At 44.9% G+C, this 15,202-nt stretch overlaps 1 non-coding gene across 1 annotated transcript; it reads left to right on the forward strand.

Moving 5' to 3' along the window:
* Positions 1-222: 222 nt before the first annotated feature.
* trnac-gca lies at positions 223-294 on the forward strand. Its single transcript has one exon. It is a non-coding gene; the product is annotated as a tRNA-Cys (tRNA).
* Positions 295-15,202: the final 14,908 nt, after the last annotated feature.

Below are 15,202 nucleotides of genomic sequence, written 5' to 3' on the forward strand. Positions count from 1 at the left end.
CGGGGTGTGTGACGTAATTTCCGCTTAAAGCAACAAGCGTCAGGCAAGCACTCGTTGAAATTATTCTTAGGGGTTTGAACAAAACTAGTTAATAGAATTTATCTGTTAAATACATTGATTTGTATATGAATACAATTAATACATTAATATATAATTAGATTAATACAGTCACACAATTACATAAAGTTTATAAATGAAAATAGAGGAGTAGAATTCAGGTTTGGGGGTATAGCTCAGTGGTAGAGCATTTGACTGCAGATCAAGAGGTCCCCGGTTCAAATCCGGGTGCCCCCTAGGTAGCTTTTTTTCCCCCCATTTTCCTTCCTCAGCGTACACGTGTAAAACTTTTCAACCATACGCTGAAGCGTAGTAACACCCGTCAAGCTGATGCTTATTGTCAAAACAAACACTTTTATTAAAACCACGCTGTTAACAAGCCGTTGGTGACGATCCGCGCTGAAGTTGCCAGCTTGCTGTATGCTTTGTAGCCGGTTAACGTTTGCTTGTCATAAGCTGTGATCCAGGGTGCTCGCTAAGGGAAGGCCGGAGACGCGGGCGCTGCTGCGGGTCGCGGCGTGGCCGTCCTCCACCAGCAGCTGGAAGACCTCGGACGGGCTCAGCCGGGAGAGAACCACGCCTGCATCTGAGCGGGGCACAAACCGCTGCTGTCACACCGCATTCAGCCAGAGGGAGGCGCTACAGTTTAAATTAACTCCCGAAACAGGCTTTTTGGCTAAGCATGGGTGGAAATGTCCTTCCGAAATATAGAGTAACGTATTTACATTTCCTTTTTCGTCAGTTTAAATCTCTCTGTTATTTATTTTGTGCTAATTTTATAATGGTGAATAAAAAAGTAATAATCTAAGGACGGAAAGCACAGGTGTCAGGGGTGAGAGTAGTTGCGTTTTAACATGCTAACGTAACGTGGATGTCTGAAATGGACTTTCTTCGTTGTACTCTTACCCGTAGAGGCCTCTGATGAATTACTTGTGGCCAAATTCCTCCAACCATCTATGTACCTGGAAGAATGAGGATTATTAAAAATCATACCATCACAAACCCTGGCCACCAGTGTCAGTCAGGTCTTTTACCACGCAAACCCCACTGATTTTACAGAGACCAGAAAACATGCACATGGTGTGCTGTGTGTAATGGATATTAACCGTGCACATGGTGTGCTGTGTGTAATGGATATTAACCGTGCACATGGTGTGCTGTGTGTAATGGATATTAACCGTGCACATGGTGTGCTGTGTGTAAAGGATATTAACCGTGCACATGGTGTGCTGTGTGTAATGGATATTAACCGTGCACATGGTATGCTGTGTGTAATGGATATTAACCGTGCACATGGTGTGCTGTGTGTAAAGGATATTAACCGTGCACATGGTGTGCTGTGTGTAATGGATATTAACCGTGCACATGGTATGCTGTGTGTAATGGATATTAACCGTGCACATGGTGTGCTGTGTGTAATGGATATTAACCGTGCACATGGTGTGCTGTGTGTAAAGGATATTAACCGTGCACATGGTGTGCTGTGTGTAATGGATATTAACCGTGCACATGGTGTGCTGTGTGTAAAGGACATTACTGCTCATAGTTGAGTGCGTTGGTCCACTGCAGCAGCTCGTCCACCTCCCACTCTACGATCTGATTGGGCCCCAGCTGGTCGACAGCCGCCATCATGCACTGTGTGGTCTCATGCACCAGCAGTGTGGCATCTGGATGCTCTGTCTGAGCCCGCAATGCCCCCTCACTGTACCTGCACACAGGTGAGAGCACAGGTAAACCCCTCACTGTACCTGCACACAGCTGAGGGCACAGGTAAACCCCTCACTGTACCTGCGCACAGGTGAGAGCACAGGTAAACCCCTCACTGTACCTGCACACAGGTGAGAGCACAGGTAAATCCCTCACTGTACCTGCACACAGGTGAGAGCACAGGTAAACCCCTCACTGTACCTGCACACAGGTAAACCCCTCACTGTACCTACGCACAGGTAAACCCCTCACTGTACCTGCACACAGGTAAACCCCTCACTGTACCTGCACACAGGTGACTTGCTTTGTAGTGAACAGAAAGACAGACAATAGGAGGTGAGGGATTCTATAACTCCAATCTGTGGAGTCTGAGGGTTGAGGAAGGTTAAAGGTTTAAAGTTAAATGGTTCCAGGCTCACATTGAGACCTCTGCTGTGAAAACCAACACAGTCTTGATAATAAAGCCAGCCAAACTGACACCATGAAGGCGATGATGTGAACACCCACCACGCTGGTGCTACAGAGCAAGGCTATGCTGGCTTATGCCTGTCCTTACAGCCAGCCATTCACACCTACAGATGGGCCTCTTTCAGTGAAGGGAGTGCAATCGAGGTGAAGACAGAACCACACAGGCCGAGCAGCCTGCAGTCAGTCCCTGATGAAGACTCTACTGTTCAACTTACTATATGCCAGTATGTTCATATATACCTCATACATTTTTAATTAGACTGTATGCAGTACTTTTTTATCCTTCCATTTCATATTTCATGAGATACATATTTTCATGAGATTCCAACAGGCCTCAATCCTGGTCAGTCGAGCAGCAGCTGAGAACTCACATCTTCTTCATCCACTCGATCTTCCTCCTCTTCTTCCTCCTCTCCCTGTCCTGCCAGCGGAGGGGCTTGGAGTACTGGAACTCTTTCTTCTGGGTGCTGGTCTCCATGGTGACCGCGTCTCCAAACTGTGACCACTGGCCCCAGAGAGAGACGAGGGAGACCCTCAGGAGACTCACATAGCGCTCACGTTACTGTCTGTCACCTGACCCGTTCAGTCAGTCAGTCAGTCAGTCAGTCAGTCAGTCAGTCAGTCAGTCAGTCAGTCACTCACTCACTCACTCACTCACTCAGTCACTCGCTCACTCACTCACTCACCCACTATGACTAATCCGCATTGTTCTACTGCATTTTAAACTGCACTACCGGAAAGCATTGACCAGAGTATGTTTTCTACAGACAACCCACAGCCAGTTGCATATGTAAACTGTGTGTTTGCAGTCAGACTGGACAGTCAGACGCAACATTTTGCTGACTGACGTAGCTGTCAAACGATCCAGGTGTAGTTATTGCTCATCTTCTATTTTTCAGGTTTTCTACATATTAATCACGATTCCTTCACTGCATCCTTAAATGTTAACTAAACATGGTGATGTCAGCGCTCTGTCTCCTCTTGCCTGGGTGGCCATGTTGGTCAGGGTTACATTAGAACCCCCCAGTTCCAGATGTGTGTGCATGTAGTGCAGCCCAGAGGAGCACAGCGACCCTCTGCACGCGCGGTGGAAGATGCAGAATTCTATCATGTGGCTGTAGTGACTGACCAGGTAGCATGAAGAGCATAAATGTGTCCAGCAACTTGGCTCAGAGACTGTATATATTGAGCCAGAGACACAAGTCCATTTTAACCTAAATGAACGATGAATCATTGAATGTTAAGACCATAACTAACACAGTGTGGATACCTCTGAGGTAGACGTTATTTACTTCCTCAGCTGAAGTTCTCTTCTAGGGCGACTTACAGAGCTTTACTTTTATTTGTTTGTCCTTTTTCCAGCTGGGAATCATGGAAGCTCTTCAGTGCAAAGCTTTTGCTCAAGCATACAGCAGCAGAGCACAGAGTTAGACCTGCAACCTCTGGGTAACAGGCTGCTCTCCATAACCACTACAGCACACTGCCACCCACAGCGATGTCACGGGGCGGATGACATCACCAGGTTGATGACAGTGGAGAGGTGATGATGTCACCGCTGTGGCGCACCCTGCCCGAGAGGACCCTCCAGCCGTTGTTCTCGACGCGGCGGTACCAGCCGGACCGGTCTGTGACGGGGACAGCGCCGTGGTTGTGGATGTGTTTGGGGAGGGCCTGTTTCAGCACGGGGTGGGTGTAATCCCGGGGGCTGTTAGCACACATGTCCACGATGGGCCGGTGAGTGAAGATCTTGTAGTAGATGTTCGGTGGAAATTCACTCTGCAGGGTGCAGTGGGGCAATGAGTGAGAGGAGAATGCACTTACACACGGCCATCTCTGAATGAGTGTACACTTACACACGGCCATCTCTGAATGAGTGTACACTTACACACGGCCATCTCTGAATGAGTGTGACCTTACACACGGCCATCTCTGAATGAGTGTACACTTACACACTGCCATCTCTGAATGAGTGTACACTTACACACGGCCATCTCTGAATGAGTGTACACTTACACACTGCCATCTCTGAATGAGTGTACACTTACACACGGCCATCTCTGAATGAGTGTACACTTACACACGGCCATCTCTGAATGAGTGTACACTTACACACGGCCATCTCTGAATGAGTGTGACCTTACACACTGCCATCTCTGAATGAGTGTACACTTACACACTGCCATCTCTGAATGAGTGTACACTTACACACGGCCATCTCTGAATGAGTGTACACTTACACACTGCCATCTCTGAATGAGTGTACACTTACACACGGCCATCTCTGAATGAGTGTGACCTCTCACACGGCCATCTCTGAATGAGTGTGACCTCTCACACGGCCATCTCTGAATGAGTGTGACCTTACACACGGCCATCTCTGAATGAGTGTACACTTACACACTGCCATCTCTGAATGAGTGCACACTTACACACGGCCATCTCTGAATGAGTGTGCACTTACACACGGCCGTCACTGAACGAGTGTACACTTACACACGGCCGTCTCTGAACGAGTGTATACTTACACACGGCCATCTCTGAATGAGTGTACACTTACACACTGCCATCTCTGAATGAGTGTGACCTTACACACGGCCATCTCTGAATGAGTGTGACCTTACACACGGCCATCTCTGAATGAGTGTGACCTTACACACTGCCATCTCTGAATGAGTGTACACTTACACACGGCCATCTCTGAATGAGTGTGACCTTACACACGACCTTCTCTGAATGAGTGTACTTACACACTGCCATCTCTGAATGTGTGTGACTGATCATAACTATTTTAGGTTTTTTCTATGATGCTACATTTGTCTAAAAAGGTTGGGAGGGGCTTGCAGCAGCCATGATCCCATTGGTTCTGTTAAAAAGATAAAAGCACAGCCTGCACTCACCCCACCCAGTCTGAATCTGACAAACACCCCTGCGGCAGCATCCAAAATGTCCGCCTGAGAACAAGAGAAAGCCATGAGTCACGTCACACCAGTGACATCACACTGGTGACATCATCCATAGTAACGGACAAGGGAAGATCGGGAAGAAATTACGCCACATATGAGACAATGACACCACATATCTGAGCTGTCTGATTGGTTCAGTGAGGCCTATCACAGAAGCCCCAAGGGCAACTAGAACTTGGGTACCGAACAGTGACTGATCATAATGATGAAGAACATTGCTAAAATGAGCATGCATCAGTAGCAGTGTTAGTACAGTACCCAGTGTGTAACCTCCAGAGCAATGCAAGTGCATACAGCTCGACACACCTCTCTGGGGTTGATGAATTTCAGCAGGTGCCGAGGATCTCCTTCGTTCCTGAAGCTCAGAAGGTCTTTGAGGAATTTGAAGACTCTGACTTCCTGTAGGCAGCGGATGGGCGAGGGTCATTCAGAGAACTGCACAAATCCACTGATCTCTATCAATCTGGATGGGCCCATAGTGGACACCTATGATTAGACTTTCACAGCCACATGCTGTCAAGATTAGTGGACAGAAAGTGAAGATGTACAGAATATGAGTCTATATTTGGCACACAGTGAAGACTCGACTTGCTGTATTTCTCAACAGACAATCAGTTTAGGCCTGTATAATTCAATTCATTTTTTTTTCAATTCATTTTTATTTGTACAGCGCTTTTTACAACACAAGTTGTCACAAAGCAGCTTTACATTGTTCCCAGGCCTGAGACCCCCTGAGAGCAAGCCTAAGGCAACAGTGGCAAGGAAAAACTCCCTATCAGGAAGAAACCTTGAGCAGAACTGGGCTCAGAGGGGGGGCCCATCTGCTTCTGGCCGGCAGTTCTATTTCTATAACAATGGCCTCAATTCTGCTAAACATACATCTCTACACAACTTCTACTATATCCTTCAAAACACTAAGTGAACCCATAAGTATTTTAAAATCATGCACACAGACACATGCAAACACAAACACAGACACACATGCACTCACACACACACAAAAACACACACACATCCACACAAAACATACACACATGAACACACACACACACACGCACACGCGCTGACCAGAAGCTGTCAGCACACTCACCATGTATCTCCGCCATGTCCTCTGGATCTTTGTGGCCGCGTTATGGAGCTGGGCCATCTCCCTCTCCATCTCCCTCTCCGGAGACTCCTGGGTTTCTTCAGCGTGCACTGCAGTGTTGCAGGTGTAGACTGGCTCAGCGATGGAGCCGGCCCCCTCCTCTGTGCCCAGCTCTGGCTTCGGAGGGGGCCTTCTGTCTGCCTGTGTCACAGGGAGTGCATGGAGCTCCACCGCTCTAGAGATGTTTACAAAAAGTTTACAGCATTCAGTTTTCATTCAGTTTTAGCATACAGCCAAATTAACCTTACTGTGGCAAAATTCTCCCTCAGTAAATAAATCATTTTCACACAGTGAAAGGGTAGAGCGATGATCTGCGGACCCAAGGTGAGGAATGCGAGGAGCTGGCACAGGGGTGAGCAGCAGGACATGTAAGCGAAAGGTTGCTGGTTTGATTCCCTGCAGGAGCATGCTACTGTACTCTTGGGTGCTTAAGTCACAATTTGCCTCAGTAAATATCCAGCCGTGTAAGTGAATAACATGTAAAATTGTTACCCATATAAGTCAAGTCTGGATAAAAGTGTCTAGTAAATGATAATTATGTAATGTAATGAGTGGCACAGCCAGTCAGCTGTGTGGGTGATGATTAGGAGGTGAGATTAAAAAAGCCGGGTCAGGAATTTGACCAGGACCCCTGGCTAACACATTACTCTGTCAGTATTTGCCACTGGACCTGTAAAGACCACAGCGAGTCAAAACCACACTCTAACGTCTCATTGGACAGACTGCATCTCCTGCAGCACAGGGTCCCTATCACTGCACTGCACTGCGTTATTACATGATCCAGGTGGACAGCTACTCTCTGCCAGCCAATCAACATGATTTAGAGCCATAACCTAACTTCCCAGGTCCAGCCCTGCCTGAGGTGTGTTTCTGAGCTCTGAGGCTTCTGATTGCAAAGTAAAAAATAAAACAAAAACAGACTCAGGGCAAAGACAAGTCTGGTAGAGGGCTGCCTCCTCTAAGTGCTGGTTTGACCACTGATGACTCAAGCCCAGATAAAAGCCTTACTCTGTGAGTAAAGGCAGAGCTGAGAGACTTCACATAGCCTCGTTCTCACCTTTCTGCACATTCTCTCTTTTCCATTGCTCAGGCGATCTGCGAGAAATGCCCCGACCCCTAAAAGAGAGCAGGCAGAGATTGAAGTTACACACGCTTAGAGTGTAACTTCACTAGTGAGTGAAGCTTAGTGGGTGAGAGGTTACAGTGTCAGATACCTTGAACAAATCCATCCCAGAATTTTGGCTACTTTGAAGAATCTAAAATATGAGATAGATTTGATTTGTTATTTCGTGATTTTATTCTAAATAAACAGTATACTATTAGTATAACATACTATAGTAAAATTGGGTGTAAAATGTCTTCACATTGCTGCACAAGATTTACAGAGGTATGTAGATGTGATTGGGCATGTTAGTAGATTAGTTTTTTTTTTTTTTTCATTTCCTAAGAATTTGGCAGCTGTTCGGGCAGCTTTGGCATGGAGCCGCAGCAGTGGGCGGGCCGGCTGAGGCCTGCCCCGGCGGGGGTGGGTGCGTGTTTTCCTGCGTTCCCTATCAGACACAAAGCTGCGCCTCAGCGCTGTCCGGTGCGCTGCCACCGGGAACCACAGCATGCGCGCCGCTGCAGCCGGGACGCTCACCTGACCCAATCCTTGTTGTTTTAGGGGCAGGACTAACAAACATGAACAACGTTTTAGCGCCAGCCTCTCTAGAACACCACACTGTGACAGGAAAATAAATGAATAAAACTCACTATTACTGACGTTGCCGCGGAAGCGTCCCTGGCGCTTGCCTGGCCTCACCACCGTGCTCCTTCTTGGGACCACCGGAGAATGATGCGACCTACTGGGGCATTATGATTATTGTTGTTGTCATTATTACTATCTTTTTTGACTGGCATTTCCAGGGGGTAATGTTGTTATTATTAGCCTATTATCTTTTTTGACGGGCCTTTCCAGGGGGACTTACAAAATAACTGCAAGACCCTTTAACATACGTAACAATCACTTCAAAGACAAATGGGGCAAAGACACAGAAGAGCTGATAGAGTCAAAGAGCACAAAGCCGGAAAACAATGCCGCGGGCCCATCCACGGGTCTCTGTGATCACACGCCTCCGCTGTGATCACGCTGTTTCGCGCTGAAGCAGTTACGTTGCAGTTACACTGTCCTTCACAGCACAGGCCCTAAAGCACAATCCCTCTACCCAGTCAGATATAACAGGGGGTGACGTTATTCATCGACATATAGCCAACACATCTATCCGACGCTTCCGTGGTGGAGACGGAGCAGCTCTAGCGAGCGGTTCGCTTGCAGTTTTGCGAACCTGCATAGCCAGATAGCTCTGCCTACGAATGAATAGTAAATATCGGAACCAACCGCTTAATGGCAGGTTTTCTATAAAAATTCTACAAAAACATCTCGTTCCAGTAAGTTATAGGCTAATGTATGATTACGTCTGACGAGTCTAGTTATCTTGACTTGCCGTTTTTACGGATTACCTCGAACATGTTGTTAATGGTTTTGTAGGTTAGTTAGTTATCGAGGCATTAATTACATCTGGAATAACACAATTGCAGGTGGCTAGTTTTTTATTGACATGGATATCCTAACTTGAGTGTCACTGTAAAGTGACTTAAACACTCTTTAAGAGCTGTCATAAAACCTACTGATTTCCTCCGTGTCCCAAAGCCAGCTATTTCTGAAATCAGTCAATAACGTTTTAATTAGGCTACTACTACCAGTCAAAACTAGCGCGCTGCCGGAGGCGGATGGCTTTACAGGTTACCCTACGATTAGCATATTCAGAAATTCAAAAGTTCCACAAACTTAGCTTGTTATAATTTTCCCATTGTCAGTGAGTACCGGTTACATGAACAGGGGCTTAGGTAATTACCGTACTGTTCCGAGGAACTTTCGGCGACGCGTGTAGGTAAGTTTTGCTGTTGGTTGCTACAGCAACAGAACACGCCAAATAGTGTCGGTTCAACTGTGCTATTGTTACCTGTTGCCCATTGTTACCTTTGAAAGTTCTGTCACCTTTAGAACCGTTGCATTATGGGTAGTAAGAAATGCAGCAGAAGAGTCCGCGCAGTGTTTACATAAATATATTTAATATTTGGGAGCATATTTTTGTAATTATATATTGTGCTGAATCAATCTTTATCGCTGACGCCCTTTCCTCGCCCTTCCTCTGTTAGAAGAGATCTTCGGATGTGTGTTCTACTGATTTACTGCTCAGAGGTGCAAACGTTATATTCCACAATGCAAGTGAAAGGCATTCAGCCTGCAGCAGAGGTGGAAAACCCCGGCTTCAGAAAGTAAAAGTCCTGCCACGCAGGCCTATTTGTTCCACCCATGCATTACACCACCCGAATTTAATTAGCACAACTCTAGAGCCAGGTAGAGGAGCTAATTAGTGAAATCACCTTGTTTAGTGAATGGCTAGAACAAATACATGGTAGGACTTTTACTTTCTGAAGCCGGGGTTTTCAACCTCTGCCCTTCAGCGTCCCCTGTCCCCTACTGTCAAATTTTTCTGCCAAAATTCAGTCGGTTGCAAAAAATCACAATCCAGACAAACATCACAATGCGATGGAACAATTTAAAGACTAGCACGTCAGTTTTGAACAGACAAATTCACTGAACTATCGTTAAATCTAACAGATCAGTCCATGTCCCTATTGGATATGTACTGTACAGCTATACTTGCTGTATGCACTTTTGTAAGTCGCTTTGGATAAAAGCGTCTGCTAAATAAATAAATGTAAATATGTAGAGGCTCAAAAACTCAGAATAAATAACGGTTGATATATTATTGGTATTAAATTATTTGTTGAATTGTTTCATTTTATTGAATTTGGAATGCGCAACGTCTTCCCCCTTTTCTCCCAGTTTGGAATGCCCAGTTTTATCATAGGGTTGCTTCTCAGCGCGACAGTCCTTGCTAACATTGCAGGAGAGCACAGACAAACACGTTCTCCCTTCTGAAAGGGACTACCTCTCCTCACATCGTAGTCCCTGTGTGAAGCTTAAACAGACGTGAGTCGGAGGAAGCCATTTCATGTGCAGCTTTGGGCTGACCAGGTTATCTGCCCAGCTGACCAGCGCGCATCGACGCTGTCTGTTAGAGACGCACAAACCCGTGGCCGACTTGCACACCGCTATCCCCAGGTGGAACCGAGCCCACTGTTCCGCCGAAGCATCTAATGATGCTTCGGCCGGTCAGCATCTAATGATGACACAGCCGGGCTCGAAGCCGGGCCATAGAGGCCAGCTTGACCGCTTAGCTAGTCGGAGCTCTGGCTGGTATTTTATTCATGCCTTTTGCCTCCGTCTTAAGGCAGTTAACTCTCTTTGCTCTCCTTACACCGCGACGGCAGGAGTGTAGTTCAGTATCCTGGCCAGAAGTTGTGTTGTCGTAGATTCCACAGGTTCAGAATAACCCCCCATGAAAGACTTCAACACCCCTTGTAAGAAGGCTGCGAGGTTTTGTAATTGATTTTATAAACCTTAAAGAAATCAATGTGTGAAAACTTTGGAAGGAAAAGCAGTGAAGAAAGTACAATAACTGGAAATGAACCTCAATATTTCACATGGGAGCACAGCAAAGTCATCACTTGACGAAAGGTAACTAACGAAAATCTATAGGTTTAAACAGGATTTGAGATTTCGGAAGATTATAATTTAACATCTTCAGTATTCAAACTGGAAAAAATCAGCACATGACTGGTATCAGTCAGAGCCGCCCGTGGCATAGGCGGTGTAGGCAAATGCTAGGGACGCCCCAAATGAGGGAAGAAAAAAAAGTTCAAAAGTTCAAAATTTTTAACTTTTACTATTTTAATGCTATTATTTAAAAATATCACAAAAAAGCCAACAACAACATAACTACATAGCCTATTTTCTGGGTTTCCTCAGCATCACCTGTCCGTTAAGAGGGGGACCCTCTTAGTTAGACTTACCTGATTGTGGGGGATGGGCGAGTTATCTGAACTAGTGAGTGACACTGACTGTAAAACGTGATATGATTAACATCAGTAGCCTAATTCAAATATATATATCATGTAAATATATGTCATGTCAAGAAGAGAAGAGGAGGAAAAACGGGAAGCAGACAGAGGTAATGTGATGAATGAATAGTTTATCCATTGCATAGTAGGTATCGATGGAGCAGAGTGTTACTAGTTCACTTTGGAAGATAGTAACATTCGCTATTTAATAAATAGCTACAGTTAACGTCAGTTACTCCCACCTTAAATTCATTAGGGAAAGTTGGAAAGACTATTCAGGTGTTTGGGGAATAACCTACAACATAATTTTGAGAAATACACTTTTTCTTTTAAGTGTGCTGCACGAACCATCCACTGTCTGCCTCAAGAAACCAGGCATACATTTTTATTGACATCTTACTCTAGTCAGCCAACGTTAGCCCTGCTTGCAATAGTCAATTAAAATGCTTTTCCTTTTCCATCCCCCTTTGTAATTAATAGTTGTATCGTAGGGCTGGACGATAAAACAATAACAATAATTATCGCGATATAATTTTCCTCGATAGAAATATAACAAATGTTCGATATAATTAATTTTCATGCTTAGATAACATGCACAGAAATGAATCATGAACTGCCAATCATGTCGCAGGAATAGAGGTATGCATTGCGCAGTTAGGTTGCACGGTGAGAGGTATAGCCAGGCCAGCATGTGGTATTGTTTACAGACACAGTGGCTGACTGGATTGCAGTTGGAGCGGAATAAGCAAAATAAGGGAAATGAGCGACACCGAAGAAAAAGCAGTGCCCATGACCAGCTCGAAGGACGAAGACATCGCCGACAAGAAAGGTCACTCAACTTCATTAGTTTGGAGATATTTTGGCTGTTTACAATCTGACAAAAAACAGCAGCGTGCACTGCAAACTGTGCTGAAGACACGTGCCATCAAAGACAAGCAACACCACAAACCTGTTTCATCATTTGAACCAATATTACCCGTTAGAACACGCAGAAGGTAAGAATTTACAGTCCCAAACGAGTGTTGTTACTGGACCCTCGACAAGCACCAGGCCAGTACCCAGTAGCAAACTATCGTATCACCATTTTCTAGCACCGTGCCGTACAGCAAAGAAAAAAAAAAAAAACGAAAAGACACAAAGACATACAAATGCAACAACATGTTGCATTGCAAAAGACATGCTTCCCATTAGCACTGTCGAAAATGAGGGATTCAAGAAGCTTATCAGCTGTCACAGCTTTAAAACCTGAGACTGTAGACAGACTTGCCTTTCTTGCCCGTAACTTGAAGGGTAATGGCTTTGCTTGTTTAAAACTTGTACAGAAGATACTGACCACAGTTGAGATTTTTCTTTTGTCTATTTATTTTGTTTACATTGTTAGCTAAAACACTTACAAAATGTTCCAGACCGTCTGTACAAAGGGTTTGGCATGCTGACCAGAAGTAAGATTTCTTTGTTTATTTATTGTTTTATTTATTGACATTATCCTTTAAAACACTTTTAAGCTTTGCAGTCTGAGCCATCTTACATGTGTGCTGTATCACACTGCAGCACTTAAATTTTCTATTAAGATATTTATTTTGTTGAGGAAAAGGGACTGAAAAAGAATTTTACTGTTTGGCAAGTGTTTGTCATGTTCTGACCATAAAGAATAATTTAAAACCACAGTTAACCGTGGTGGTGGAATTGGCTGCGATGCAAGGGGCACCAGCTAAAATCTTGCCTAGGTCACAAAATTGGTCAGGGCCGGCTCTGGTATCAGTAAGTGAACAAACAAAAGGATGCAGAGTTTCATTTCTCATTAACCTGTAATCTGGAGGCATGAATAGGTCATAAAAGCAATTTGCCTAACTCTTCACACCTGCACACACCTGCAGCTACACACCCTGTGCTGCTGGGTTGTGTGGTGGGAACGGACTGCTTATCGCCTCTACCAGGAACTTCCCTGGAACCTCCCCTCTCTCATCTCTGTTTAGTCTTTTGAATATCATGCTGTAATGATCACTAATCCAACTGGGTTATCACCCAATTATTGCCCAATTATTACACTGGGTTATCACCCAGTTATTGCTTAATTATTGCCCGCTACAGCCTAGCAGGTCACTGAGGAGGACATGCTGCCCAGCTCTGTCCCAGAAGATGCTACCCCATTGATTCCTCTGTGAAACCCCCTTCTGTGAGCTCCCAGTACTGGCTTCCTCCCCCTGTTCCACTCATTTGACCTCAGCCTGCAGCAGCAGCTGTACCACCTCTGGTCTCACAGTTTCCCCGCTCCATCTGACCACTTGGCTTTCCCCTTTCCACTAAACTCCTGCAACCTGAGTCCACCCCCACAGTCACCTACTGCTGTTAAGCTTTATATTCTCTCACCCCCTGCTCTTTCTTCCATTGTTGTTTCTTCCGTCTGTCAGATCGTACCCAGCAGCTTTCAGCTGACTTTACAGCAGTGGCGGCTGGTGAGCTGGAAACAGGGGAGGCTGAAACATTACCTTTAAATCTATCATTACTTTCAACCTGTTCCCCTTTATCCTCCTTGATTAAAAATAAAACAAATAATTCACAGAATAATTGACACCAATGCGTAAATAGAGTAAATGAGTATGCTCGCGAAACAGCACAGATTGTCTGTAGTTTGTGCGCGAAAGCTACAGCATGAGGTTGTTTAATTAACAAGGATGGCAATTTGAACAATTAAGTGGCAAGTAATCCCAAAGCTTTCTCTTAAATGTTTCACATTATAGCTTTCTTGTGCTACAAAATTCAAATTACAAAACGGAGCTAAATTTAGTTAGATCGATTTAAATTACTGAGAATAAACTTTTAGGTTAGGTTGAGTGCAATGAACATTTAGAACGTATAGAACACAGACCTCACAAAAGCTGTGATGTGTCATGAGCATTTAATGTAATTTAAATCGATAAATGCCATCCTTGTTAATTAAACAATCTCACATTGTAGCTTTCACAAGCACACAAACTTCAGACAATCTGCGCTGTTTTCGCGAGCATACTCATTTACTCCATTTACGCGATTGGTGTCAATTATTGTGTGAATTATTTGTTTTATTGTTGATCAAGGAGGATAAAGGGGAACAGGTTGAAAGTAATGATAGGTTTAAAGGTAATGTTTCAGCCTCCCCTGTTTCCAGCTCACCAGCCGCCACTGCTGTACAGCATTCATGCTCCTGTCTTCTCCCTCATTCTCACTAGACTCTCTGTCCTCTCATTTCCTGGGTCATCTTTTCCTCCAGTCTGTGGCTGTTTGACAAGCTACAGTGCCCTGCAAAAGTATTTTAACAGTTGAGTAGAATTTGATATTTTTGCTACTGTAGGCATTTGCATTTGAGATCAAAACATGACTATGAGACCAAAGTAGAGACTAACTTTTAGCTTTTATTTCATGCTATTTACATGCGCGTATGTTTCATTTTATAGAAAGAGCCATTTTAATGTTGAGTCCCCTTTTTTCAACAGGTTGTGGAAAGAGGGTGGTATAGAAAAGAGAAAGTCAGCCATGTGCTTCTTGGAAGGGATCCGCTCACCCCTTCTCTAGACAATATCTCCCAACCTTCTCCTATTCATCAGGATAGACAGGGGGACATGGTGTTTCACTGTGTCAAAGGCCATAGAGAGGTCTAGATGGACCGGTGCAGAAGACTAGGAGGGTGAAGTGCATCTGTGAGGGTCAAAAGAGCTGTTTCGGTAGAGTGGTCAGCCTTGAGGCCAGTCTGGTTGGGGTCCTGCAGGTTATTCAGGGTGAGAAAATAGGACAATTGATTAAAAAAGTGTAACGACATTCACGGGTTTTGGAAAGGAAAGGGAGAAGGTGGAACTAAAGGGCGGTAGCTGTG

This window comes from Megalops cyprinoides, chromosome 2 (genome assembly GCF_013368585.1).
Source record: "Megalops cyprinoides isolate fMegCyp1 chromosome 2, fMegCyp1.pri, whole genome shotgun sequence".
NCBI classification, from domain to species: domain Eukaryota; kingdom Metazoa; phylum Chordata; class Actinopteri; order Elopiformes; family Megalopidae; genus Megalops; species Megalops cyprinoides.